Source organism: Manis pentadactyla, chromosome 15, assembly GCF_030020395.1.
Source record: "Manis pentadactyla isolate mManPen7 chromosome 15, mManPen7.hap1, whole genome shotgun sequence".
NCBI classification, from domain to species: Eukaryota; Metazoa; Chordata; class Mammalia; order Pholidota; family Manidae; genus Manis; species Manis pentadactyla.
In genome coordinates this window covers 10059155-10087037 of record NC_080033.1, presented here as the reverse complement: position 1 = coordinate 10087037, position 27883 = coordinate 10059155, and the positions used below count along the sequence as shown (strand labels likewise).

At 51.6% G+C, this 27883-nt stretch overlaps 1 pseudogene; it reads left to right on the top strand.

The window, feature by feature from the left end:
• The first annotated feature begins 19263 nt into the window (after positions 1-19263).
• LOC118910059 (leukocyte immunoglobulin-like receptor subfamily A member 6) lies at positions 19264-26910 on the top strand (annotated as a pseudogene).
• The last annotated feature ends 973 nt before the right edge of the window (positions 26911-27883 follow it).

The window sequence follows — 27883 nt, the reverse complement described above, 5'->3', positions numbered from 1 at the left end:
GTCATCTCCACTGGCATTTTCCTGGCCGTTCTTGTTTGCCTCTGGCATTCTACCAAAAAGCGGAAGTCGGAAGGAGAAAGGGCTGTGTCATCCGAGCGGACACGGGGTGTGATTGGGGCCCAGAGCTGCATGCTCACCTCCTGAGAGCTGGTCTGTGGTTTGGGTGTTCAGATCCCTGGTGGAGGGTCTTCCAGGGAGACCCATGGGCCCCCTGGCCTTTCCCGCAACTCGCCCACCACCTTTCTCCTCAATCTGCTCCTCAGCTCTTGGGAGCCCACCGACCTGCAGAAGGAGATGGTCTGCAGTGGAGGCTATCGGAGGGAGGGAAATGGGAGGGGACGGGCCCCTGGGGCAGGCGGCGCACGCCTGGGGCTGTAGATGGGATGGTTCTTTGGATTGGTGAGGTGGACAGGCTGAGCAGCTCAGGCACACCACAGCCTCCCCCTGGCCCTGATGTCCTCCTCTGTGACCGAAGGGCCTGGAAGAGCATTCCCTGGAGTCTCGACGGCCTCTTCCACTCACAGGTGCTGCCATGAAGAGCACAGGGCCCGAGGTGACCCAGCGATGGACGGCGAGGTGAGCTCCCCCGGCCCAAATGCCCGCCACAGCATCTGCCCCACCGCATGTCCAGTGACCCCACCTTCAGTGACTGTGTCTCTGCCCAGGATTCTTACCTTTTTCTTTGCAGGACCCAGAAGACACACAGGATGTGATATATGCCCAGCTGGACCAGTGGATCCTCTCCCAGGGATTCCGTGCCACCTCCCTGAGGCCCATAGGCCCCTCCATGAACCCAGCATCCACATGACGCTCAACGACACCAAGCCTGTGGAGGCCGGACCGGGCTCCAGGCCTGAGCCTTTCCGAGCGAGGACCCGTATCTCTTCCGAGGAGGAGTTCCCTCAAGGGCCCCCTTCCTCCTCCTCCAAACCATCGCTACCTCTCCACGGTGACAGCAGCAGAGCCTCACGACGTTCAGGATCGTCTTCAGAGCCCAGAACCCCTACCTAACCGCTCAGCTCCACTGTCACTCTATTACGTCATACCGAGAATCCCATTATAGGACTCTGTTATGAATATCAGCCATTGCCAGAGATTCTGCTGTGCCCACCCGCACATACTGGAAATCCAATCATCATCATCATCCTTTTTCTGAAATTCTACTAAAGCAAACTTTAAAAGTCTGATGTATATCCTCTCTCAGTTAATTATTCGATTAGTCAGTAAAATGTTACAGAGATTCTGAGCTGTCTAATATGGTAACCAGTAGCCATATATGGCTATTTAAGTTGAAATTAGAATAGGTTAAATTAAATAAAATTTAAAATAAAATGCCTTGGCAACAGTAGCCAAAATTCAAGTGCTCAGATTTATGATGCAAACTTGAAGATTTCGTGCCCATGTTCTCAGGGTTCCCCACCCAACGGGAGGGTCTGCCGGGCGATGAGAATATTTAGCATCTTTTATGAGATGCTATGTCTAATGGAACATGAGTCCCAAGCAGAATCTTCTAGGATGTCTTATCACCTCTCAACTCCACAAAAATTTCTGCCAGATGCATTTCCACCCACACCCTGCAGATGGCACCGCCTGCTTACACATTATCTGGGTCCCCACGGTCGTCCCCAAGGAACCCACATGTCTGTTCTTAGCACACGATGTTTCTCGGGCCATTCAATTTCACCCTTTATTCTTTTGCTTTCAAACTGAATTGGTATCTACACAAAACAACGCGCACACTGCCACATGCAGTAAACTCATTCAGCTCTTGGACCGGGAGCGTGCTGTTCCTCCACCCGGCAAACTCCTCGATTTCCTGAGTATCTCAGTGTAGGCATCATCTTCATCACACGGCCTCAATTACGGGGACCTTTTGTCCCAGTCAAGCCTGTGCCACACCCCACCTTAACCAACAGTCTGAATTATAATTACATCTTCTCGCTGGCCCGCCACACTGAGACATGAGCTTCCTGGAGTAAAGCAGAGTGTGACGACTCCCTGGGACCCCAGTGCCCAGTCAAGATCCTGCCCAGGAGGAGGGCTCAGGAAACACATTCATGCCGGATATGAGGACACCCAACACCCCACCAGACAGAGGAAGGTGGTGCACACTTCTGAAAACATCTCATGGGACCCAAGAAAAGTCCATCTGCCTGGGTCAGAGGATTACGTTCTTCTGGTTTCTGAGACATGTGGGGCTGGTGGCAAGCGCTGGTCAGGGGAGGTGAGCGTAAATGGCTGGCAGGCACACCCAGGCCAGGAGATTTCATGTGTCTATTCTGCTGCAAGGTTTGTCCCAGAGGAATCCTGTATGGAAAAGAGATGTAAAAATATAAGACTGGAAGCACCTCCTTCTCTCTGAAAAATCACACAAGCACAGCTACCCTGCAGAGTCAACCAGGGCTCACCAGAAGCTACATGGGAAAGAAATACATTTTATTTTGCTTCCATGACATACGCGGTGCACTCAAGAATAACAGAGCATGAGAATTATTTTTAAAGACAGAGTGGTTTATGACACATTAGAAGTGAGACCCGAAATGGGATTTCCTGTGTTCCATGTGCAGTACCCACGGCAGGCGGCCCATGGTGTGCCATTGGGACGTGCATATTGTTTGAGAGCTGAAGACCGTCAAGGCCCAAGAGACCCTGGAAGATACCTGACTCCCTGACAAGAGACTTTAGATGCAGGCATTGCTCCAGGAGGAGAGCCAGCACTGTAAATAAATACATTAAAATGTAAGGGGAGGGATGTGGCTGTCTGTTAAAATTCCCGTCTGTGTTTGTTTCTTGCAGCCCATCAAACATTTACTCTTTTCATATTGCTGTGAATTGCTCCCCTTTTCCTTTGGTGTCTCAGACCCCTGCCCCATTCTGCTGGGTTCAGGACGACATCTATGCCCCGTTCTCCCTGACTGTCTTTGGAACCCACATCTGTGTCTTCCCCATACATACGAAATTAAATTTTGTTTCTTTTTTCTCCCACTAATGTGTCTCCTGTCAATTTGATTCTTAGACCAGCTAAAAGAACACTGATGGGCTGAGGAAATTTCTTCTTCCCCGACAGATGCTCCTACGCCTTGATCATACTGAAGTGTGGCTTCTATTTTTATCAGGTCAGAGAATAAATCCAACGATTTCCACTCATAAAACTGTTCCGCTTCTGTATTTTCCTTCGTACGAGGAAGCATGTACTACCTTATGTAACTCGAGAAACGAAAAGTGTCTTAGTTACTTAGAAAGGGATTTGTTGGCACAATTTCTCCATTCTTCTGTGTTGCTCACTGATTCCAGGTTTTTTTTTTTCTCGTCTTGTTTTGATTTTATTTTCACCCTATTTACTCAGAAATTTTTGAACAAATCAAAGTGTTGAGAAGCATGCAGAAGGTTTACATTTTAGGTAATAAAAAAATCATCATTAGCCCCCTGCAAACTCTGATATTCTGTTCATGTGGGGAGGTGAGCATTTATGAGCAGAACCCCGGAAAATTCGTAAGCCAAGCAGGCTGGTCTTGACTGTGGGACAACCGAGGCGTAGCGCCAGGTTAGCTGCACACACTCATGAGGACCTCTACGCCTCTCTCATTCATGCTCAAACCACCGGGGCATCTTTGTGTCTAAGCCATTTAAGGAGGATGGGGGCGGAGTTTAATTTCCAGCTGAGGTCACCGGCCACCTTGAGCAACAGTCCCAGCCCGCCTTTATGCTGCCCAAGGAGAAACTACAAGGAGACCTGAGCCAGCAGACCCACATTTCTGTGTTCTGCAGAATGGCATCAGCGCCCTTGGAGGGGGCCAAGGGCAGGCTGCCCCCAAATGTGCCGCTTTGGCGTGTTAATAATAACTTCGAGTTAAAGTTTCTGGGCAACAGCTGGAGTGAGAGGGGCGCTGGGACCCGCCTCTGTCCCCTGAAACCAGGAAGTGCATCTCCCAGCGCAAAGGCGCCCTCCTGCCCCGGGCGGGTAGACGGCGTCCTTGTCTGCAGAGACGGGGGACCCGGAGGGAGCCCGGGGCTGAGATGTCTGCCTGAACAAGCCTCTGACTTGTTTACTGATTTACTGCCCAAGCCCAAAGGCTGTTTACATTTCCTTGCTAACTGAAGCTCCCAAATAGAAGAATTCTTTGTCCTGTTAATTCCTCATGGATTTATTGTCTCTTTGTATAAAATGTGTAAAAGCTGCCTGGTCACCTCTTTGGGTCTCAGTTTCCTTACTGGGCCTCCGTACAAACGAAATAAAACTGGCTTTTCCTCCCGTTGGTTGATCTATTCCACGGGGACCCGTCGCGGACCGAGTCCGCCCTCCTCACCCTCGTCCCGCAGCAGCAAAGAGCAGAAAGGCGGGGACCCCGGGGCGCAGCAAAGGGGACGCTGTATTTGAAGCCCCTCCCAGGGAGGGGCGGGCCCGAACCTTTAGGGGCTGCCGGCTGTTCACCCGTCCTTTGAGTGGCAGGGTGGGGTCACCTGATGGGCAGCTCTAGTTCTGCACCCGCTCCTCCTGGCGCGAGCGACTCTCCCCGGAAGGCGCCCAGATAAGCCCAGGAGTCGCCGAGAGAGCGAAACCCCATTTTATTTTGATGAGATTATGAGGGGGTGTGGTTTGGGCGGTCCTTAGTTTTGTTCGATTGCGCCCGTGTTGGGGCCGGGCTGGCCTGGTCCCCAGGGGTCCCTGCAGAGCCGTGGGACCCCCTTCCTGACCGGTTTGCTTGGTTATTTCCTTGAACCTCATCTTCCCCGTCCCCGGCTGCTCAGGTCTTTCTACCTAACAGACCGGATCCCTAGACCAGCTGGAAGAACCGTAAGGGGTAGAGGGCAGTTTCTCCTCCCTCGCCAGCGCCCTGGGGAGCAGGCCTCTGAAGTATCCTTCTGGGAAGTGAGTCCATTACCTTATTTCTGGGTCGTGGATCTGGGGGCGGGGAGGGAGAGGCTGCATTGCGTCTGTTGACTGAAATGGACGCGCCCTTGCATTTTAGGGAAAAGTTTATTCAGCGGCTTGCTGAGGACGGCGGCCCCACAGCAGCCCACCTGGTGTCCCGATCAACTGCCCCAAAGCACCTACTTTTGGGGACATCTTAAACACTTTACCACTGGGGGCGGGTGCCGGGAAGAGGTCGCGTCCATCCACACCTCAGGACAGTGTGGTAAGGAGCCGACACGAGGGCTCTGATGCCCTCCGCGAGTGAGGAGGCGTGACCCGGACTGCGAATGTCCCTGCATTCTTAGAGAAAAGTCCTAGGAGTGGAATTCCTGGGTTCAATGGTACTTCTATTTTGAGTTTTTTGAGGAACCTCCACACTGCTTTCCACAATGGTTGAACTATTTTACATTCTCACCAGCAGTGTAGTTGTATCCTGCAACTTTGCTGAATTCAGATATTAGTTCTAGTAGTTTTGGAGTGGAGTCTTTAGGGTTTTTTATGTACAATATCATGTCATCTGCAAATAGTGACAGTTTAACTTCATCTTTACCAATCTGGATGCCTTCTATTTCTTTGTTTTGTCTAATTGCCGTGGCTAGGACCTCCAGTACTATGCTGAATAATAGTTGGGAGAGTGGGCATCCCTGTCGTGTTCCCGATCTTAGAGGAAAAGCTTTCAGCTTCTCGCTGTTCAGTATGATGTTGGCTGTGGGTTTATCATATATGGCCTTTATTATGTTGAGGTACTTGCCCTCATACCCATTTTGTTGAGAGTTTTTATCATGAATGGATGTTGAATTTTGTCGAATGCTTTTTCAGCATCTATAGAGTTGATCATGTGGTTTTTTTGTCCTTCTTTTTGTTGATGTGGTGGGTGATGTTGATGGATTGTCGAATGTTGTACCATCCTTGCATCCCTGGGATGAATCCCACTTGGTCATGATGTATGATCTTCTTGATGTATTTTTGAATTCGGTTTGCTAATATTTTGTTGAGTATTTTTGCATCTACGTTCATCAGGGATATTGGTCTGTAATTTTCTTTTTCTGTGGGGTCTTTGCCTGGTTTTGGTATTAGGGTGATGCTGGCTTCATAGAATGAGTTTGGGAGTATTCCCTCCTCTTCTGTTTCTTGGCAACTCCCTGGTTTTTAAAATGAAATCTTAGCCTTAGGATGGAGTCCCTCCTATTCTTACTATACTGTTTGTATCTTAGCACTTTTTATCAAAGTCAGAAAAAATTAATCCTGATGCTTGTCCCATGTTCCTGCTCTATCTCACAGGGACATGGCTAAATTCTGGCTTATCCCTCAACTCAGCAATTCTGTGTCCCAGTGGCTACTTTAGGAATGGTATTTCACTTTTTATTTTGGTAATCAGCCCATTTTCTAGAAAAAGCTCTTGGCTTGCGTTTTTGGCAAAGGCTGGCCTTTCCGTCCCTCATCTGCAAAGTCAGCGACAGGACTGACCTAGTTCCTCTGCGGGACTGGGGTGTGGCCAGAGCCCAGTGCTTAAGCTGGAGCACATGTGCCCCGGGAGATCACCCCACCCACGTCTGGGGCCCGTGCCCTGCACACATGCCCCGAAAGAGATCACCCTGCATCTGGGGCCCGTGCCCCACATGGCTGCACGCCCTGCTGCCATGGAGGTGAGTGCACCCAGCTCTGGGGCCTGAGTAACGTCCATTACCAGAGGCAGATTTGGGGATATACCTCAGGGGCAGTGCACCCTCAAGTACCTCGTCTCTGGTGAAGGACATGCTCAGAAATTACAGCGCCCCTTGGGAGGGCGCAGCAGCTTACTCTCCGTGTGTGAAACCACACGTCCCTGAGGTTAATCAGTTGAAACCAGTGACGCAGAGAGCCTTTTAAATAAGAAGCCAAAAGTCATTTCCTGCCCATTTCTGCACCGTTAAAATCCATTAATGCTTTCTGGGCCATCCTTTCTAAGGCAAAGACGTCCCAATGGTTTTCTCAGGACTGCTGGAGCCTGACAGTCCAGGCTGGTTGCAGAACCGATTTCAGGCCACCTGAAGTTCCCTGTTGTCCATCACCCCACTAAATCGCAGCATCTGCGGGCTTCAGCCACTGTCTGTGAGCATACAGCGCATGTGGTATGGCTCAGGAGGCGAGCGAGAAAAGTCCTGCCCACTCTGCCAAATATCCTTGCACCTCCGTGTAGGTTCTGTCCTCTGAGGTGGGCGAGGCACATGGGGGCCCTGCCTGCTGCCCCCTTGCTGGGCTGCCTGCTGCAAAAGACCCGTGCCTCTGTGATTGATCTTCAGATGCACAAGGGCAAACGTAACGACTTGGCTCGGCATCGTGTGTGTGCACGTGACACCCACAGAGAGAGCTCCCCACAGATACCTCATTATCTACTGTGCAGGGTAAAACCACTTCTAAAGTGAGCTTGCGCTCTACCAGTACTGGGGAGGAAGAATTTTCCTCTACCCTTGAAAGTTCTTCTAGCTGGTCTAAGAACTGAACTGACACGAGGCAGATTCACAGGGGAAAAAAACAAATTTAATCCAGGGAATCCACACAGACAAGAGAGTCCAAAGACAGGTGGGCAAAATGAGGCCCGTGGGTCTCCCTGAACCCAGGAGAACAGGGGAGGGGTGTGGGACTGCCAAGGAAAACGGAAGCAGTTCACAGGAGCATGAAGAGAATAAATGTTTGATGGTCACATATCCCCTGGGCCACACACAGCAATGGGGCACTCAGAGAAATGTCACGGGCTTAGCCACATCCCTCCCAGTCGGCCACCCTGGCTCACGTTATAGTGTAGTTACCTAAGGGGGCAGCTCTCTCCCTGGAGCGGGCCCTCCAACTCAATTCTTCTTAAGCAGCCATGGAGAGGAAGGGAGGCCCGGGTATCTTCCTGAGTCTTTGGGCCTTGTTGGTTTTCAGATCTGAAATGATCTGCTTGTCAAAGAGGCATATCTTGGGGCGGCCTGCCCTAGGGCCCTGCAGGGTCAGTCCATCTACCCGATTCAGCCACAGACAATGCCAACAACCTGTCCCCTAGGACTCTGAGGGAGGGAGGGGGCCCTAAAATTCAATACCATGGCTTTAGACCTCTGGCCCCCAGAACTCTGGGAGGATACGCTTCTGTTTTCCTAGGTCAGCGAGTATACAGTGCTTTGTTATAGAATCCTAGGAACCTCTATCATCCATCTACCTGTCAGTCGCCTATCATCATGTATCTATTAACCACCTTTCTACTGATTCCCTATCTTTCAGTCTGTGTGGATTCATACTTTATCAACGAATATGTGTTTGTGTATGCATGTGGTCCTGGGATTGGAGAGAATCCAAGAGCTGAGTTTTGACTCATAATCGAGAAACAATTTCAGATAAGCAACAAGAGCCAGAATTTGCATGTTTCTCTCTCTATTATGAATGCAGACTCAAAGTCTCTATCAATTGTCTTTTGTTTAGCAAGAGAAACAATTTGCAACCAGTTCTCCGCCGAAACTACGAGGCAGGACATATGTTTGGTGTCTGTTCTGCAAAGAGTTTTGTAAAGTTCATGAGATTCAAGTATTCACTCAGGAAGGGAGTATTGCATGATATAAATGGAATCAGAGTTAGGGATTTCAAAAGGCAGAAAGATGTGTTAAAATCCTTACATAATTGGAGACTTTAGCAAAAGGAAGTGCGATCCCTTAGGCAGGAGACGTGTTTCTGGCAAACTAAGGCAGGTCCTGGGCAGGAAGTGCTGAGTATCTTCCTGTGTGGCAGCCACTGGGGTGGGGGACCTACCCCCAACATCCTGCAAGTTGGTAACTTCACTCAGCTCCTGCCGGACGGAAGCAATTCCACATCTGCCAAATTCCTCCACCTCCTAGGTGTTGGTGAGCCCTGAAGGCAAGGGAAGAGGGGATGCTGGTGCAAACAGGGCTTCCTGGCCAAGACCAGGCCGGATGGATGGATGGATGGAAGCCTGGATTCATCAGGGATAAGTCATCTCAGATGCGGGTTTCTGTCCAAGGCTCTATGAGAGCCAGAGGGTCCAGGCATGCGTGGCCGAGTCCTCTGTCCCCTCACACACACTGGGCCTCAGCAGCAGCGCTGGGGGCATGGAAGCTGGGGCTGACCCGCAGCAAGACTGGGAGCTGGCGAGCCCCATGTGTCCCAGGTTCCCACTGATTCCTGGGGACTCTTTCTAGATGCCTACAGGCTGAGCCCAGCTCCAACGCCGCCGAGGGGACGCTGCGCAGCTCCGCAGCTGGGGTCTGGCTCGGGGATGAGTGCAGCCTCTATAGTGATGGAGCAGAGGGGACAGGAGGACCTGCGGGCCCCCCACGGGGCTGGGGAAGGGACTGGTCAGCGGCAGGCCACCTGGACTGACAGCGCCTCCCAGTGCAGGCTCACGAGCAAGGCTCCATTACCTTATCTTCATCAAGGAGAATTTGCTCTTCTTTTCCACATGTAATGGTTGTTTTGTGTTTAAGAGAACCTCTGTTCAAGATGTAAGCAACACTCTAAGTAAACCTCTTGCTCTGGGAAGACCTGTGGTGACCATGCGGGGCTGCGCTGAGTCCCTGGCCCCCACCAGGCTTCCCTGGGCCTGGGGCCGGTGTGGGGGGAAGCCTCGGAAGGCCGCGCGGGAGGGAGAGCCCCTGAGGCTGGCGACGGGGTGGCTCCCCCCTTCCCCTCCACGGCCGTGCCCCTCTCCCCAGGTGGACACCAGAAGCCCTCCTGTTGGCCTGGCAGAGCCCTGTGGTGCCCCTAGGAGGACACGTGACTCTGCAGGGTCAGTCCCCCCTTCCCTTTGCCACATTCAAACTATTCAGAAGAGGGGACCCGCAGCCGTGAGCTTCCTGGTAGACCCGTGAGCACAGCACACGTCCCGGGGCTCTGGGCCAGGCTGGTCAGCACACAGTGACTCCTGGCCACTGGCAGGTGTCCGGCCCCGCCCGTGACAGCCCTGCGTGCAGAGGGCCCTGCCAGAGCCTGGGGAGCCCAGGAGCAGGGGCAGGACTCCCAGTCAGGAGGCAACCATGTAGGGAGATTCTGCCTGGGGATTTAAAGACAGGGTGTGTCATCTGGGGAGTGGGGACCCCAGGGAATGACAGGAGCCGAGCGGGAGGAGAAGAGTCCCCTGTGCATGGCACCAGCACCCCCTGGGAAGGAGCCGGAGCCTCCAGGAAGACAGGGCGCCTCAGGAGCCGTCTCCAGGATCGGGTGGTTACCCGCGGGGAAATATCCTTTCTTCTCCTTCCCAGTCTCCCCACATCACCCCCATGGCTCTGGAGGACAGTGAGAAGGGGGCCAGGAAATGCATCTTGCAGGGCCCACACACCCGCCATGCAGGTCAGGGAGACGATGGCGCGGGAGACGGTCTGACAGCCAAGGAACCAAGAATAACCGCAAATAGTCATTAGTCCCCCGAACCCCTCAAGGTGAGCCTGTCCTGGAACCAGGAGAGAAGGAAATGCACGTAAAGGTGAGGCGTGGCCTGGCCCCCGGTGGCTGGGATGCAAGGCTGAGGAAGTGTGAGGAGGCAGGAAGGAAGGTGAGTCAGTCCTGGGAAGGGAGGGGGCCTCACTCCTGCAGTTCTCAGAGGCTGGGGTGAGGAGGCAGAATGGGGAAAGACACTGGCTTCACAGCGGAGAACTCCGGGAGACACCACGTCAGCCTAACTGACTAACAGCAACCTCGCGATCAGCACCCCTAATGGGAGGACAGGAGGGGCACCTCACTGTGATATTCTTCCCAAAGCTCGTGAACCCAGTCCGGTCGTGTGAAAGCATCAGAGAAACCCGAACTACAGGACATTCCACCGACCTGGATGAGCACTACTCAGAACTCTCAAGGTCACGAAAAACAGTGAAAGGCTAAGACATTGTGATCTGAAACAGGAGCACACAAGTCACGACTCAAAAAAAGAAAATTAGGTGTAATCATATCCACCCTGATGACAGCACAGGTAAAGATAAAGTGAAGGTACCCAGAGAAAAGAAACAGTTTATCTGCAGAGGAACGAGGGTAAGAACTGTAGCAGACTTACCAGAAAGTGAGATAACATGAACGTGCCTAAAGGAAAACAAACTATCCAACGGGAATCCTAATTCCAGGGGATATACACTTCCTAAGCGGTGAATTTATGAGCTATAATGTATTTTTGCTCCACAAGCATTGTTAAGGAGGTTCTTGTCTACGCAGAGGAATTGGATGTCAGTCAGGAACTCGGCTCTACATAAGGAATGAGGAGCAAGGGAAACGGAACTAGGTAAGGTAAATAAACTTGTTTTCTAATTTTCTTTCCTAAAACCCAATTGATTGGTATATGCAAAAAGAGCAACAGTGTATTGTGTGTTTAACACAAAGAACAGGAGGGACAAATAAGAATACACAACAGTTAGGCTCTTATATTACAGATCCAGTCATATAGCTGAGGCAGAACCTGTGTGATAAATGAATATTGTGAAATCTTAGCAATTGCTGGAGAAAAAGGAAAACAATATGTCAATACTTTGTGTACAGGGAATATAAACTGGAATCATAAAAATGTTCAATTAAATTAAAGTAGACAACACAGGATGAAGTAAATAAATAGAATGGGACCCCCAGCATAAATAAAAAAGGGAGCAAGATGGCAGAACTCATTCCAGCCACAGCAATGATCACTTCAAACGTGAATGGTATAAATTACACCGGTTTAAGGGCAGAAATTGTAGCTTGGATAAAAAAGGGAGACCCAACCAGAGTCGTCCATACGAAACACTCTTTAAATACATTATATATACTTCCATTCCATGTAAATAATAATTCATATAAATTATAATAAATAGTGGATATAAATGTCTGGAGGAGGATACATATATACAAATACTAACCCATGAAATCTTGAGCATCTCTGTGAACATCAGACAAGATATATATTCCAGAGCAAAACAATATTATCAAAGACAGAGTAGCATTGCATGAAAAAAAGGTTTATTGTCCAAGAAAACATAATTCTAAAGGTGCATTCAACTAGAAACAAGTTTCACCACACAAGAGGCACACTGCTTGAGCTGAAGAGAAATAGGCAGTTGCACATTCTAACTGGGGACGCTCACACCCTTCTCTTCCAGCTGTCCTTAAATATGAACGTGGCACAGCCATTTCCTGGACGGGCGGGTGCTCTTTAGAAGGCTGCCTCCTCTCGTGGCCTCCCTTTCCATTGCTCTATGGAGAAATGGAAATATATGTTCATTACTGTCCTCAGAAGGGAGCTTCCTGAGAGCCATCCTTGTCTGAACCCTGTAGCGTCTCCACAGTTTGAAGTGCAGAGCCTTGCAGGGTGTTCTGAGAGGCAGAAATGACGCAAGTGATTTGCCCCAAGGAGCAGAGAGGGGGACGTGCTGGTCACAGAAACCGGCGCATCAGGAGGAATCTGTGTGAGAAGAACCACCCAGGTGCGGGGCCGTGAGGATCTGCGCTTTCCTGGGGAAGCAGAAGAGGACGGCACAAACCCCAGGCAGCAGCCCCCTACGCCGGTTCCCTGAGGTCACCCTTGACCCCTCCAGGACACCCAGGCAGGAGGTAACGGTCGCCCTCAGCCCCGTCTCTTGCCCCCACAGCCGTTCACGCAATGACCACGCAGCCCCCAGCGCCCCTCCGCCCTGTGTCCCCTCCATCCCTCAGTCCAGCCCACGACCTCCCAGGGTCCTCGCTGGCCTCGTGTCCACCCACACTCCCCTCTAACCCCAGGGCTGCTCGGGATCAGCCCCCATATGAGCTCCCCCCAGTCTCGCTTCTGCTTTCCTCCGCCCACGTGGGCGCGGTTCCCGGGTCCGCAGCCCACGCCCACCCTCGGGAACATCCCCCAACGGGCCGCTGAGCATGTCTGCCACTCCCAGGTGGGCCTTCGTAGAGCCCTTCGGACCAGGCGGGCCCCTTCCAAGCCCCAGCTGACCACAGAGGCCGATGGGGGCCCTGAGGTGACGTCTTCTCATCTCTGCTGCAGACGCTTCTGTGGCTCTGGGGGCATGCAGGGGTGTGGGGTGACAGCCCCCTAACACGGCTCCGCTCTCCCCCTCAGGGGTGTGCAGCCCACCCTCCCTCTCGGCTGACCTGTGGCGCCAGGAGGAACCATGTCTGTCTGGTGGAGGTCAGAGGTAATGGGGCACTGGGCTGGGGTGGGAGGGAAGGAGGCACCGTGAGGTCAGCCACTGGGGACCCCACCCCATGGAGTGATGGAAGGTGGGGAGCCCCATGCTCTCTCTGTACCCCACCCCACAGAGGCACAGAGGCAGGGCCGGGCTGTGCAGGGCAGAGACTGAGGGTGTAAAGAGCTGACCTTTGAGGCAAAGCCCTGGGGTGATGATACACGAAGATGGGCCACAGCCCCACAGCCTCCCCTGTCCTGTTCCTACAGCATTTGGGGTGCAGACCCTCACCCCCACGGAGGAACCTCATGTCTGCTGGGTAACAAGGCCTCCATGCCCAGAGGTTCAGGTTCCACCAGGCTTTGCCAGATTCTCAGGTCAACATGCCAGACGTACACAGAAGGCGCTGTTTCCCACAGCGGCTGGGGAGGAAGGCGGGGTCTGCGGAGGGGCGTCCGGTCTCAGGCAGCCTCGAGGTCACTGACCCCTGCCAGGTGGTCAGTGTGGAGCGTAGCCATAGAGAGGAAGGAGCCCGCTGAGGCGGGTGAGGCGGGCAGAGAGACCCCAGGCCCGGCCCCTGTCCTTGGTGCTGATTCCAGGATCCCAGCCCCACCGGGGCTCCAAGGGCCTCAGCCCAAGCAGGAAGAGCCGGGGCGCGTCTCAGCTTCGGGTAGGACTGTTGGGGGCCTAAGCCGAGCCCTGGTTGGCTCAGCCACTCTTGGACTGACCCACTGACAAACCCCACCCGTATCTGGGACGTTGTTCTGCCAGCCTGCGAGGACAGAATCTGTCCCGGTCAGTTCTGACTCCAGGGCCAGTGAATTTCTGTGGAAGGAGGCGCAGGGGGCCTTTCTTTCTCTCTCCTGGGACTTCAGGCCACGCTGAGCAGGCCCTGGCTCCCCAGTAACCGCTGTCATTATGAGGGAGAGAGAGAAAGGCAGGGTTTCTGCCCCAATATCCACGAGCAGCTGGCCGTCAGCTGGACTGGGTCCCCTTCCGAAACATCTTCCCTAACAACGCCTTGTTAGTACTCCTTCCCCACACTGGGCACTGGTGGTCCTTGCGTCAGTTTATCAGAGCCTGTCTTAGGTCTACAGATGCCTGTCTTTTTGTCCAGATGAATATGCTACTTTATCATATATCTTTATTTGATTGTTTCTTATCAAGCTTCCTGTCTAGACTACACAGAGGTTGTGCAATGAGAAGTTATATCAATTGTGTGTAATTCTAGATCCTAAAAAAATTGCCTGATGTGTTGTACATCTTCCATAATTTATTTTCTTTTTTTTATTAAGGTATCATTGATATACAATCTTATGAAGGTTTCACATGAGCAACATCATGGTTACTACATTCACCCCTATTATCAAGTCCCCACACACACTCCACTGCAGTCACTGTCCATCAGCACCATCATTTATTTTCTAAAAGAAAAGCTAGGTAGAAGAAAGGAACATGACTCAGAAACATATCACTGAAAGTCAGAGTCCACATTTACATACACACACACACATTCTTCCTTATTTTGATCAGCCACATTCCTTGATGTACTTCTCTTCAGCTCAGAGCACAGAATCTGTGTTAGGTGACTGCATAAATGGGTGAAAATTGGGTCCAGCATGGAAGAGGTAAATCCAGACCCATTTCCTAAATCCCCCTCGGGACTCACCGGGTGCTTCTCTCTCCATCAGATGACGGACTCGGTGCCATGCTGGCAAACCAACTCTGAAAAGTAATTTTTCCCAAGGCCCTGATTCATGGCATTTGCCTGTTCCTTTGGTGTAAATACTCCCTCATGGCCAACTTCAAGGCACCAGTGTTCGTGCAGCTGGGGTGGAATGCATACAATGCCTATCGCAAGTGTGCACCATCCAGCCGGAGCCCAGCTCACCAGGGACCCTGAGCTGCACGCATATTTCTTCTATTTTATAGGCCATGGTGATTTCTGCCTCAAGGTTATGCCACAGTTTCAGTGAGATCGTGATGCCCAAATCCCAGTACATCCACATGACAGGCAAAAGGAGAAAACGGGCCATTGCAGGAGAAATACGGAGTGCCTAGGATCCCAGCACATACTGGGAGGACTGAAAGCTGCTTCCGTCAGTTTGAGGAAGACACGCAGCTCCAGCCCGTAACTGCACACAGGAACGTGTGTGGGCAAGCGTGTGGCACTTCCAAAAGAATAGTGACAGGCATGTCGTTCAACGTAGACAGATACCACAGAAATGATACCACAGCCAGTGCACGGTGTGTTATATATGTGTAATGGAATATTTCACATCAGGAAAAGCACACACTAAAACTGTAAACAGGAATACAGATAACTTTTCAAGCACCATAGCGAAGGGAAATACTAAGCACGGTGTTATTCCATTGTATGCATTAAGTTCAGAGGAGAAACATCATTATTTGGGGGACATAATTCTGTTTAGACCTATAAATATTTGAAGGGAAACCTTCCCATGTAATTCAGTGTAAAGAACAAGGAGACTCGGGAAGGTTCTGTTGAAGATGGAAGCTGCTATCTGCACCTGGTGATGTTCTTACGGACTTTATTTGTCGAGTGGCAAGTCTTTTGTTGTTAGTGGTAAATAACACCTTTCTATTCATAACCTGTGCTTATTTTCCATAAAATTTAGTGCAATGGGGTTGAAGTAGGATGGAGGAGGCCATAGCCTTCCCTAGACACTGAGTACCAACCAAAGTTGCTCCTGATCTGGTAAAACAAACACTTCCCATGTCGGCACTGAGGTTCCCCCAAAACATGACCACCACCTACCTGTTCAGCCTCACCTGAGTCTACTCAGAGCCACTTTACAGGTGAGACACTGGGTCTCTGGACAAACCCATTGCCCAAAATCACAGGATATGTAGTGAGGAATAGAAAATGGGTCCATATGAGCTTCCAGGCTCATCATGTCCCTGAATCTGAATGGGTTGCAGGTCAGCAACATGGCCTTGGGAGCATTTGAGAGGTGGGGTTCACCCGCCTCCAGCTTTGGTTGCCAAACCAATTATCTTTGGGGCTTAATGGTAGGAACTCGTATTGTGCCATTCTGCTGACATCTCTGTGAATCTGACATCTTGCTGAATCTGCTTTTTTGATTCTAACATTCTCCAAGCTTTGATATGATGTAATGTCATCACCCTTTTTTCTTAGTATTTCAGAGATTTAAACAAACATTCCATGTTGAAGTATTTTACTAACATCATAAAGTATTAGATTTTTTAGTAATATCTTCTTACTGTTATTGCTATAATTAAATTGCACCATACATAACCAAGAAGAGAATGTACACGCTAGCAATACGGAAAGAATTAGGGATGTCTGGATTTTGCCTAATAAATACTCAACATTTTAGGGACAATAAGGACTTTAAATATGTGCTATATATATCACAAAATATTTTCCTTATTTACTTGATTTATACACATATATCACAAACCATTTTATGCATATTATATAATATGTGTATTACATACATACCATATATATGGTGCTGACACAAGAACAGATACACAGGCCAATGAAACAGAATAAAGAGTCCAGAAATAAACCCTATATGGTCAATTAATAGGTGACAAAGGAGGCAAGAAGAGACAAATAGGGAAAAGACAGTCTCTTCAGTAAATGATGTTGGGAATACCAAACAGCTGCATGCAGGAGAATGAAACTGGATTATTCTTACTCCAGGCAGAAAAACAAACTTGAAATGGATTGAACACCTAAATATAAGACCTGAAACCATAAAACTCCTGGGAGAAAACAGAGACAGTGAACTCCTGAACATCAGCATTTGTCTTTTTTTTTCTGGATCTGTCTCCCCAGGCAAGGGAAACAAAAGCAAAAATGAACAAGTGGGACTATATCAAACTTGCAAGCTTCTGGACAGCAAAGAACACCATCAGCAAAATGAAAAGGCAACCTACTGAATGGGAGAAGATATTTGCAAACTACATATCTGATAAGGGGCTAATATTAATATATCTAATAAGGGGTTAATATACAAAATATATAAAGAACTCATACAACCCAACACCAGATTTAAAAATGGACAGAGGACCAAATAGACATTTTTCTAAAGAAGACATACAGATGGCCAACAGGCACATGAAAAGTTGTGCCACATCGCTAATCATCAGAGACATGAAAGTCAAAACTACAGTGAGATATCACCTCACACTAGCCAGAATGGCTACTATCAAAGAGAAGAAATAACAAGTGTTGGGGAGTAAGTGGAGAAAGGGAACCCTCCTGCACTGTTGGTGGAGATGTCAATTGGTGAGTCCACCATGCAAAGCAGTATGGAGGTTGCTCAAAAAAGTGAAAGTAGAAATACCATTCAACCCAGTAACTCCACTTCTAGGAATTCACCTGAAGAAAACAAAATCCCTGATCTGAAAAAATATAGACACCCCTATGTTTATTGCCACATTATTCACAATAACCAAGGTAAGGAAACAACCTAGATGTCCACTGACAGATGACGAATAAAGAAGTGGTACATATATACAATGGAATATTACTCAGCCATAAAAAGAAGGAAATCTTGCTATCTGCAACAATGTGGATGGACATTGAGGGTGCTATGCTCAGTGAAATAAGCCAGGTGGAGAAAGACCAAGACAGTAAGGTTTCACTTATATGCAGGACCTAAAAAATGAAACAAATGAACAACAAAATGGAAATAGGCTGATAAACACAGAAAACTGACTGGTGGTTGCCACAGGGGCATAGGGGATGGATGAAATAGGTGAAAGGGAAAAAAATTAGTGAGAATGTCTGATATCTTAGCAGACGTTCCATGAGTGTACACCCATGTCAAAACACATCAGGCTGTACACTAGGATTTGTGCATTTTATTGTGTGTACCTCCATACAAATATTTTTTAAGTAAAAGTAAAACATGACTGAATTTGCAAATGGAAATCCTCTCAAATCAGAGTGAAATGAGCATGGATTTAGGGAGGTAAGCAAATACTAGGGGCATCGGCTGCTCTCGGAGCACTGGCTAACCCCAGGTGGCCTAGAATTCTAGTTTTAAAATGGCAAAACGGGGGTTCAGGAGCAAATCTGTGAGCTCAAATTCGGGTTGGGTTGGAGACTCCCTAAAACCAGGAACCACAAAGAACTGGGCCCTCAGAGAAAGGGTGGGTCACAAAAATAATTTTTACATGAAAAAGCAGAGAGCAGAAAAAGTTGTGCGACTTGCCTTGGCTCCGGCTGAAGGGAAGAACGTCGCCTCTGGGAGCACACGTCTGGGGGGCCCGCCCTCACACCGCTGTGTGGCCCGAGTTCATGCCACCCGCGTGTCTGGAAACACTACAGATTTTCACTTACCGAATGATGCGGATTTAACATTTACGGAGGCTGGTAGTGCCCCAGGGGCCTGGAAGAAGTAAAACCAAGTTGGGGAGAGGAAGGAGGTTTCCCCCAGCACAAGCCTCAAAAATCCCCACAAAGTTCCAGGGAATGTGAATTACAAACAAAAAGATCACGATACTCACAGAACATCCGGAGCAAGAGGCAGCCCGAACCGTAAGCAGAACCATCCCCACAAAGAACTCAGGCCCTGGCAGGATTCTCAGCCAGAATATACACAAAATGAGATGGAAGGCTAAAGGTAAGCCACGTGCCCACAGTCTACACCCAATGTTCTCTATTCCATCTGCAGAATCTTGGGACAGAGATGACTTAGGAAAATTGTCTGCATCTCCAGAGACCTTGTGATGAACGTCAGAATCGGTTCTCGATGGGTTGGAAAATCCAGGCTATAGGATCCACAGCACCTTTAAATGACATGGGGAAGCACGTATCTATGGCTGCGGACCTGGACCTTAAGAACTGTATTTGAGGTGCCTGAAACGGTCACTTCCAGAGTGACCCGGAGACGCGCTCCTGTCAGACTCCCCTGGACAGACCCTGCTTCCCCCCCACACGGGGGCGGGGTCAGTGCTGGGGCGGGGGTGGGGGGCAGAGGGGTGCCAGCGCCCGTCCCAAACCTGGGTGGGGGGACACACCCTCTATTCACCCGGAGCCCGGAGCCTCCCTCCTTAGGAAACGGGCCCCCTCTCCTGTCCCCAGAAAGACACCTCCCCTCTGATGAGCGAGGGCTGTGCCCGGCACCAGAGGCCACTCAGTCTGGCCTCTCCCGCTGTGGTTCCCTCTCAATTTTGGAAACTTTAGTTTCCCCTTCTTGCATAACTGTGGTTGCCTATTTCAGAAATACTACAGAGACCATTTCTCAGCTTTAGAGGGGTTGCTGACATGTGGGCCCCGTGACACAGAGCCTCCTCCCAGTGCCACACCCTGTGGTCAGCCTGTCCTCCGGGCACCGTGGCCACAGGGAGCAGCCGCCATGACGCCCACCCTCACAGCCCTGCTCTGCCTAGGTGAGCGCTGGGGGCGCCCTGGTCAGGGAGGGACCCATCCCCCAGCCCAGCCTGGTCTGTGGAGACCCGGGGGCTCAGCAGCCTCACGGGGAGGGGGGCTCTGCTCGGGCTCCAGGGCAGGGACCTCACCGGACTCTCTCCCAGGGCTGACTGTGGGCCCGAGGACCTGCATGCAGGCCGGTGTGTCTGTCCCCAGGGGCCCAGCCCCCTCCTCCTCACGGGGACAAGGGCCCCCCCTGGGCAGCTGGGCATGGAGACCTGCAGGTCTGGGCTGAGCAGTAGGGCATCTGGGAGGTTTGGGGCTGAGCTGGGGACCTGGGGTGGGAGGGCTTGGGACCCAGCCTCTGGTTTCCTTCCAGGGACCCCCCCCCCCAAACCCACCATCTGGGCTGAGCCAGGCTCTGTGGTCCCCCAGGGGAGCCCCGTAACCATCTGGTGTCAGGGCACCCTGGGGGCCCAGGAGTACCATCTGGAGAAAGAGGGAAGCTTAGTAACCTGGAACTTGCAGAGGCCACTGGGGCCCGGGGACAAGGCCACGTTCTCCATCCAAACCATGACAAGGCCGCGCACAGGGACGTGTCGCTGTTCCTATCACAGCCCCCTGGCTGGTCAGAGTGCAGTGACCCCCTGGAGCTGGTGGTGACAGGTGAGACCCACTCAAGGCCCCAACCCCAGGCTCTGCCCTCAGGAAGGGGGTCTGCTCTCGGGTGTCCCCTCTCCCAGCCCAGCCCTGGGGGTGTGTGGGGACGTGAGCCCCATTTATCATGGCCGCCTCCCCTCTCCTAGGCACCTACAGGAAACCCAGACTCTCAGCCCTGCCCAGCCCTGTCGTGACCTCAGGAGGGAATGTGACACTTCAGTGTCACTCACGGCAGGGATTCAAACAGTTCATTCTGACTGAGGATGGAGAACACAAGCCCTCCAGGACCCTGGATGCACAGCAGCTCCCTGGTGGGCAGCGCCAGGCCCTGTTCCCCGTGGGCCCCGTGACCCCCAGCCGCAGGTGGATGTTCAGATGCTACAGCTATTTGAGGAAGAGCCTCCAGGTGTGGTCGGAGCCCAGTGACCCCCTGGAGCTCCTGGTCCCAGGTCCTCACCAGCCCTGCCCCCTCTGGGTTTGGAGGCACCAGACAGGTTAGGAGGCTCTGCTCCCAGGGGAGCCCAGATTGGGGGGTGGGCTGAGGGAAGCCCGGGGCCCCTGGGCCAGAGACACAGTGCGTGGGAGACAGTGAGACCTGGGTCGGGATGGGAGGGGACTTGGGGAGCAGCCCCTGCCATGCCTGCTGGTCTTTCCCCAGGTGTGTCCGGGAAGCCCTCCCTCCTGAGCCAACAGGGCCCTGTTGTGACCCCTGGGCAGAACCTGACCCCCCGGTGTCACTCTGATGTCGGCCATGACATGTTTGCTCCACTCAGGATGGGGGACGAGGCCTCCCCCAGAGCTTTGTGCGGCAGCCCCAGGCCCACATCCCCCTGGGCTCTGTGAAACCCTCACACGGGGGCTGGTACAGGTGCTACGGGGGATACAGCCTCTCCTCCGAGTGGTCGGCCCCCCAGGGACCTCCTGGACGTCCTGGTGGCAGGTGAGGAGCCGGCGGTTCAGTCAGGAGCCCAGACTCTGCACAGGGCCTGCCGGGAGCCCCAGTGGTGATGTCCAGTTTTGGAGTGTGGGGACCCCAGGGAGGGAGAGAGGCAGAGAGGCTGGTGGCTCTGTCAGAATAGGGCAGCAGCACCCCTCACCCACCTTCCTCTCTCTAGGACAGCTCCCAGACAGACCCTCCCTCTCGGTGCAGCCAGGCCCCACAGTGGCCTCAGGGGAGAAGGTGACCCTGCTATGCAACTCATGGAGCCTGGGAGACACTTTCCTTCTGTCCAAGGAGGGGGCAGCCCAGCCCCACCTCCATCTCAGATCAAAGAACTGGGCACAGCAGAGCCAGGCCGAATTCCCCATAAGCTCTGTGACCTCAACCCACGGGGGCACCTACAGGTGCTACAGCTCAAAGAGCAGCACCCCCTACCTGTTGTCACAGCCCAGTGACCCCCTGGATCTCCGGGTCTCAGGTCAGGGGCCCCTGACCTATCCTGTCTGAGCTGGGTCAGCTCTGGTCCCAATCCTCAAGAGGGCCTGGGACAGGAATGAATGAGGGGTGCAGGGGGACCTCAGAGGAAGCCTAGCCCAGGAGGGATGGAAGAGAGGTGTCCCCCTGGGCCCCAATCCCACAGTGTCAGCACAGATGGGGTGGGGACAGGTGGAGGGAGGTGGGGGTGACCCAGGAGGTCGTGAGCAGACACAGTGGGAAGTCAGGGGGCCCTGTTCACTCCTTAGTGTCCAGATCAGAAGGGGAGGCCCTGGGTGTGCAGCCCGACCTGACGCCATCCTACAGAGAAGCAGCCATGGGTCCCTCCCTGCAGGGCTCCCTCTGCGCCCCTGGGCCTCCCAGCTCAGGGTTCCCCTGAGACCGAGGAGGGCGGGGCTGGCTCTCCAGGTAACCTCGCCACTTGTGTGATTTCTTTATGGTTTTTACTTAATTTTATTTTCAGTTACCTCACTTTATTTATTTTACATTTTTATTTGTTATAAAATTTATTTGTATTTTACCTTCATAAGAAATCAGTTGGGCTTTTCCATTTAAGAAAACTTGAAGAGTAGTTAATGTGATATTATAGTGGTTACAGGTTTACGGTGTGGGGATTTGACATTCGTGTGCATTATAAACGCTCACTTGCCACCGTCACCACACACAATGATTCCCGGATTACCGACCGTGTTCCCCGTCCTGTACCTTTCATCCCCGTGACTTATATATTTTATGACTGGAAGGTTCTCCCTCTTTATCCCCTGCATGCATTTCGCCCGTCCCCACACCTTCCGTCTAAGTCTGTTTAGGGCTTTCATTTGTTTGCTTATTAGTCTTGTGCTTTGATTCTACATATTTGGGGTCAGTCCCACACACAGTGTTTTGATTATCACAGGCCTTTCGTAGCGTTTGTGCCAGGGAGCGTGGTCCCTCCAGCTCTGCTCCTCCTCCTCAGGATTGCTCTGCCCCGGGGGTGCTCTGTGGCTGCAAGCACAGTGGGGACTATGTGCCCCAGCTCCGTGTACAATGCCGTTGGAATCTGGGTAGGGATTGCACTGCGTGTGTAGATTGTGGGGTGGCATGGCCATTTACAGTGTGTCATATATTGCATCTTACATATTTTATGTATCATATACAGAATCGTCTATATTAGGCTGAGGGTCGTTACGTTTGAACACGTTCTGCAAGCACTACCCTGTTATTATTCACCCTCCTCTTTATCTATATGATGCCATGACTTACATCTTTTTATTTTGTATATCCCTTGCCTAGTGTATGGAAGTGATTTTGCTATTTCTTTGGAACTTCATCCTAGCTGGTACCTGACGGATCTGCGACCTTCCGTGCTCTTCCCACCAGTGATATTTTTCCCTTTTCTGAATTTCCTAGGTCTCCTTATGCCCCCCCGCTTTAAGCAGTCCATTTAACATCTCTGTAAGGCCGGTGTAACGGTGGTGAACCCCTCTAACTGTCGCCTGTCTGGGAGATTCTCTCTCACTTTCCAATCTGAACGATGACCTTGCGGGCAGGGGAGTCCTGGCTGTAGGTTTTGTCCTTCCAGCCCTGTGAGTGCATCAAGCCCCTCCGCCCTGGCTGTGGAGTTTCTGCTGATAATGAGCTGACGGCCTTACGGGGCTCCCCTGGCCCAGGAATGTCTCCTCTCCTACTGGTGCTTTGAAGGTGCTTTTTCATCCTTAATCTTTGCCTTTTTAGTTTTCTTGTGTCCTGGTGAGGATCCTTGGCTTCATCTTGTTTGGGGCTCTTGGTGCCTCCTGGACCTGGATGCCTGTTTCTTTCCCCAGGTGGGGTAGTTTCAGCTATAACTTCATCAAATATGTCCTCCGCCCTTTCTCTCCTCTTACCCACAATGCCGGCGTCAGTGTCCTTGCTGTGGTCCCATGGGCGTTCCTTACGTGCCCCTCAGGTTTTTGAATGCTTTTGTCCATTTGCTCTTCTGCCTGGGTGCCTCCCACTGCCCTGTGTCCCCGATCACTGCCCCAATCTTCTGCACCTTCAGACCTGCAGCGGGGTCCCTCCTCTGTGCTGTTCATTTCAGTGGTATTCTTGAGCTCTGAGCAGCTCATTTTTACATTTCTATCCCGTCCCTGAAATCTTGTCTGAGCTCATCCACTCCTCTCCCCACCTTTGTGACCAGCACTTTGAGCTAATTATTGGGTAGATCGCTTATCTCCACCTCATTTAGCAGTTCTTCTAGCATTTTCTTCTCCTTTCACTTGGCCCGTGTTCCTCTCCTCCTCATGCTGTCTGGCTCTCTGCATCTGTTTCCATGTATCAGGGAGGTGGGCAGTGTCACCCGGACTTCAGAGCAGTGGTCTGATGTGACAGGCATCCTGTGTTGCCCAGAAGGGCAATATCCCTGCCATGAGGACCAGGTGCCCCAGGGGGATCCCCTGCCAGGCTCTTTCCACCCTCCTGTGTGTCTGAGCCCTGACTCTGCGAGTGGGCTGTGGGGGAGCCCGCCTCTCTGCCCGGCTGGCGGCACTGGCGGCCCAACCACTGCAGCTGCACTTTGATTAGGGTTTCTTCCTGGCCAGGTGCCCGGGAGGCCTGGTTGGATCTCCTACAGGTGTGCTGCTGAGTGGGGCCACCTCCTCCCCTCCTTGGGGCTGGGGATGCTCTGGGGGCTCTGTCAGGGTGGGGCTGGTCCCCGGGTGTGCCGGGGTGGGAGTCGCTTGTAGAGGTGCCTGCACAGGGGAAGGCTGGGGTGCAGGGAAGCCCGCGGGCTTAAGCCTGAAGTTGTTGGAGCTCATCTTCCCAGCGCCGCTCTCAAGGGCCAGGCAAAGCATTTCCTGGGCTTTATCCCTCTTCCCCCCTGTTCCTCCTTCCCTCCAGGTACTGGGCTGGGCTGGGCTTGGAGCCCAAGCAGCTCTGCCCCTTTTACACTGTCAGTGTGGCCTCCTCTGTGGCATCAGCTGGGGAAGGTCCGTTCTGCGGGACCTCAGGTCGTTTTCTGAATGAGTTTCATGATGCATGGTTGCTGCCTGCGTGTGTGCTGGGAGGGGGCTGTCACAGTGGCCTCCTGTTCTGCCATCTGCCCAGACCCCTCGGAAATCAATCACTTTTCAATTGATCACTGCTTTACTGATAACACTTATACCAACCCCAAGGAAACTGAAATTTCACTCGTCATTGTGCACCAAATTCACTGACATCAAATACCTCTTGATAATGACGACAATGTAAAATGCTAAATGTAACAGTGTCATTTTAAGGAAACATCCCCATGGTTAGCCCAAGTCACCCTGTGGCAAACACACTGAAAAATCTGTTTTCTGCAACAGCACTATGGACTTACCATTTCTCTTCATTTCTCTGTTTCAGCAGGGTTTCCTTAGGGAAAAAACTTCTTGAAAAACTAAATTGTGAATTTCTTTTCCAGACAATTGTATGCCTCCTGAACAATTACATTTTCTCTGATTTATAATCATGGTGAGATATATTTAAAAGTCTTTTGGTATCAAATACTAGGATGCTAACCCTACAGGGTTATGTCTGTCACTCATTCATAGTTTCTGAAAAGTATAAGCCTATTTCAGTGCTTCATATGGAGATCTGTAAGAAGACTGACCTTTAATATTTTTTTATGTCAAAAGGGTAGAGTCAATTTGAAGGATTCCCTATTTTTTTGTGCCCACCCAGTTTTACAACAGCACTGATTTTCTCTGTGCCTTAATGATTTGAAGACGAGAACTGTGCCCTCCTCTTTCTGGACATTATATATGGGAAAGGTAGATAGTCTTTTAAGATATAAGACAAGCGATTAGTCTTCTCTCCTTGAATATGTGCAGCAGTTTCCAAAGTTTCATGGCGCGAGAAAGAGGTGAGGTGGAGGAGGAGGAGGGTGGGCTTCCTCCTCTGGCCTGCGCCCCTCGCCTGACTCACGTGCCCCAAGCGCCCAGCGCCCAGCGCCCGCCTCTCCTCTGGCCCCTCCCTCCATCCCGCAGACACGACTTCCTTCCTTCCTGAAGAACATGCTTAGACCCATCTGGGGACCCGCTCTTCCTGTAGCCTGCGATGTGCCTTGTCTGGGTCTTCATGCGACCCTCTGGGGCACCGTCTCTTATTCAGGAATCAGCTTAAATGTCATGTCAAGTGTGACTGTGTCTGTGGCACTGCTCACAACAGGCCTGCCTTGGTAGACGCACACAGGACCACACTCACAAAGCAGAAATTCACTGCACGCCCATCTGAATTAATACCACCCTTCAGAAAATGCATATCTGTCTGTGTGTGTCCCCTGCGAGTAGGCCTGACTCTGTGAAGTATGATTTAATGGCAGAATAAGTAGATGGGCAACTCCAGGTGGTGATTAAAATGCAGCCCTGAGAGGGAGGAAACAGGGTGGGAGTGCAGTGGGGGGACCTGGGGCAGAGCCTAACCCTCTGTGCTCCTGCACTCAGGCGACCCCGAGGCCCGCCCCTCAGCCTAGGATCTGGTTGCCCAGCCGCTGAGTGAAGGGAAGTTCTCACATCCAGAAGAGAGAGCTCACATGGTGCCCGACCCAAGAATAAACAGGACAAGAGCTCAGTTATTTCCGTATCGAGACCGTTTTTCCCCTGAGGCCTGAGCTCTCGGGGCCACATCTGCTCCAAACAGACTCAGAAGCAAAGCATGAATTGGAAAGACAGGGAGACTGAAGGAACCCAATGGGAGCAGAGTGGGTCCTCCTGCAGCAGAGGGAGGGCTGGTCAGGCGGCTTGACGGGCATCTCACGAGAAATGGGGGGGTTGGAAGGCCACGGAGCCCAGGCTCCTCAACTCCTCATCCAGCCCCGCTTTTTACTGTCCTCAGGGGCAGCTGACCCCATCAGAACATCCCAGAACCAGTTGGCCCCCAAGAAAGGTGAACAGGAGCAATTCTCAGCCACAGGGCCGGGTCGAGGGTCCTATCCTGTCAGGGGAATGTGGGTACTCAGGGTATACATCTAGGATCCTGGGGTGATTGCGGTCGGCGCTGACCTCTGTAACCTCTTTGCCCACAATTCCCAGCCTCCCACCCCCAGCATTACACGGTGGAGAATGTCATCCGGATGGGCGTGGCTGGTGTGGTCCTGGTGGTCCTCGGGGTGCTGCTGTTCCAGGCTCGACACGGCCCTGCAAACCGCCAAGGTGCAGCCAGGAGGCCCACGCAGGAGAACAAGCCAAGGATCCCGGGGGCAGAGCCTGGGAAGTGACCTTGGGTGCCCCGGAGCTTCTGGAGAAGCGTCTGGGGCGCAGGCTGTGTGAGCCGTGTGCAGGCCACGGTGGCGCGGAGGAGGCGGTGCTCACGTGCAGGGACGATGCCTGGGCTCCTCTGCCATTAAGCTGCAGGATGTTCCCTCCCGACCACAGCTGAGGGTCTTGACTGGCTCCTGTCTCTCCCCATTTCCGTGAAATCTGCTTATCCCCTGCATGCTGATTGGGTCGCCATCGCCGGACACATCTGCTCTGGTACGTGTTTGTGTGATAAATTTTTATTTATTGCTAGTTAATACATACCTTGAAGGACACTAAGGAATCTCCATCTCGCGACTGCAGAGCAGGCAATCTCTTTTAATAAATTGTCACAACAACAATAACAACAATCAAGCCTGATAAAGATAAATCCAAAGTGATGCCCTAACACCCTCTCTGGGCCCCACAAGCCTTCCACTTGTCATCAGATGCCGCTGTGCAGTCTGCTCAGAAATACCTCCTGGAGCCAAGACATCCTTTGAAGGGAGAGCTGGACTTGCCTGCTGTTAAAAATGCTGACTCATGGCATTTGCCCATTTCTCTGGTGTATATGCTCCCTTCATGGTCAAGTTTAAGGTCCAGCGTGTGGCCCTGGTGCAGTCGGGAAGTGATGCACAGAATTGACTTTCACAAACCAGTAAAGCCAGAGGGGGACTCCTCTTGTTGCACTCTAAGAGCCCCAGCCTGTGCTGGAGTTTCCTTGCATTTGATGTGTGGGGCTCATCCCTACTCAGTGGTCTGGCACCGTTTCCCTGAATATCAATCGTGGGAGAGAGTAGTGGACACACAGAATTCCAATAGGCTCCCTGTAGGAGTGCTAATTACATGAATCAATTTAGAGAGAAGACTGACTAACCCAGTAAAGTAAGAGACCCCCGGCGATGATCATAAGTATATAATTTAAAGGAAATGTGTGCATGTGCACCAGGACCCATTCACAAGAACACTGACAAGAGAGTTATTCATATTAGCCAAAACCATTTTAAGATCACATGCACCAAGAAGGAAAGAGAAAATTAGGTGTTTTGTGTAAAACTTTGTATATTGTACCTCAGTGAAAATTCCCAAACTCAACTTCCAAATGATCATGTATATCCATCTTCAAACGTGATAGGGAATGAAAGATCATAAAAACGATGTGTTTAGGATTATTCCAGTCACCTCAAG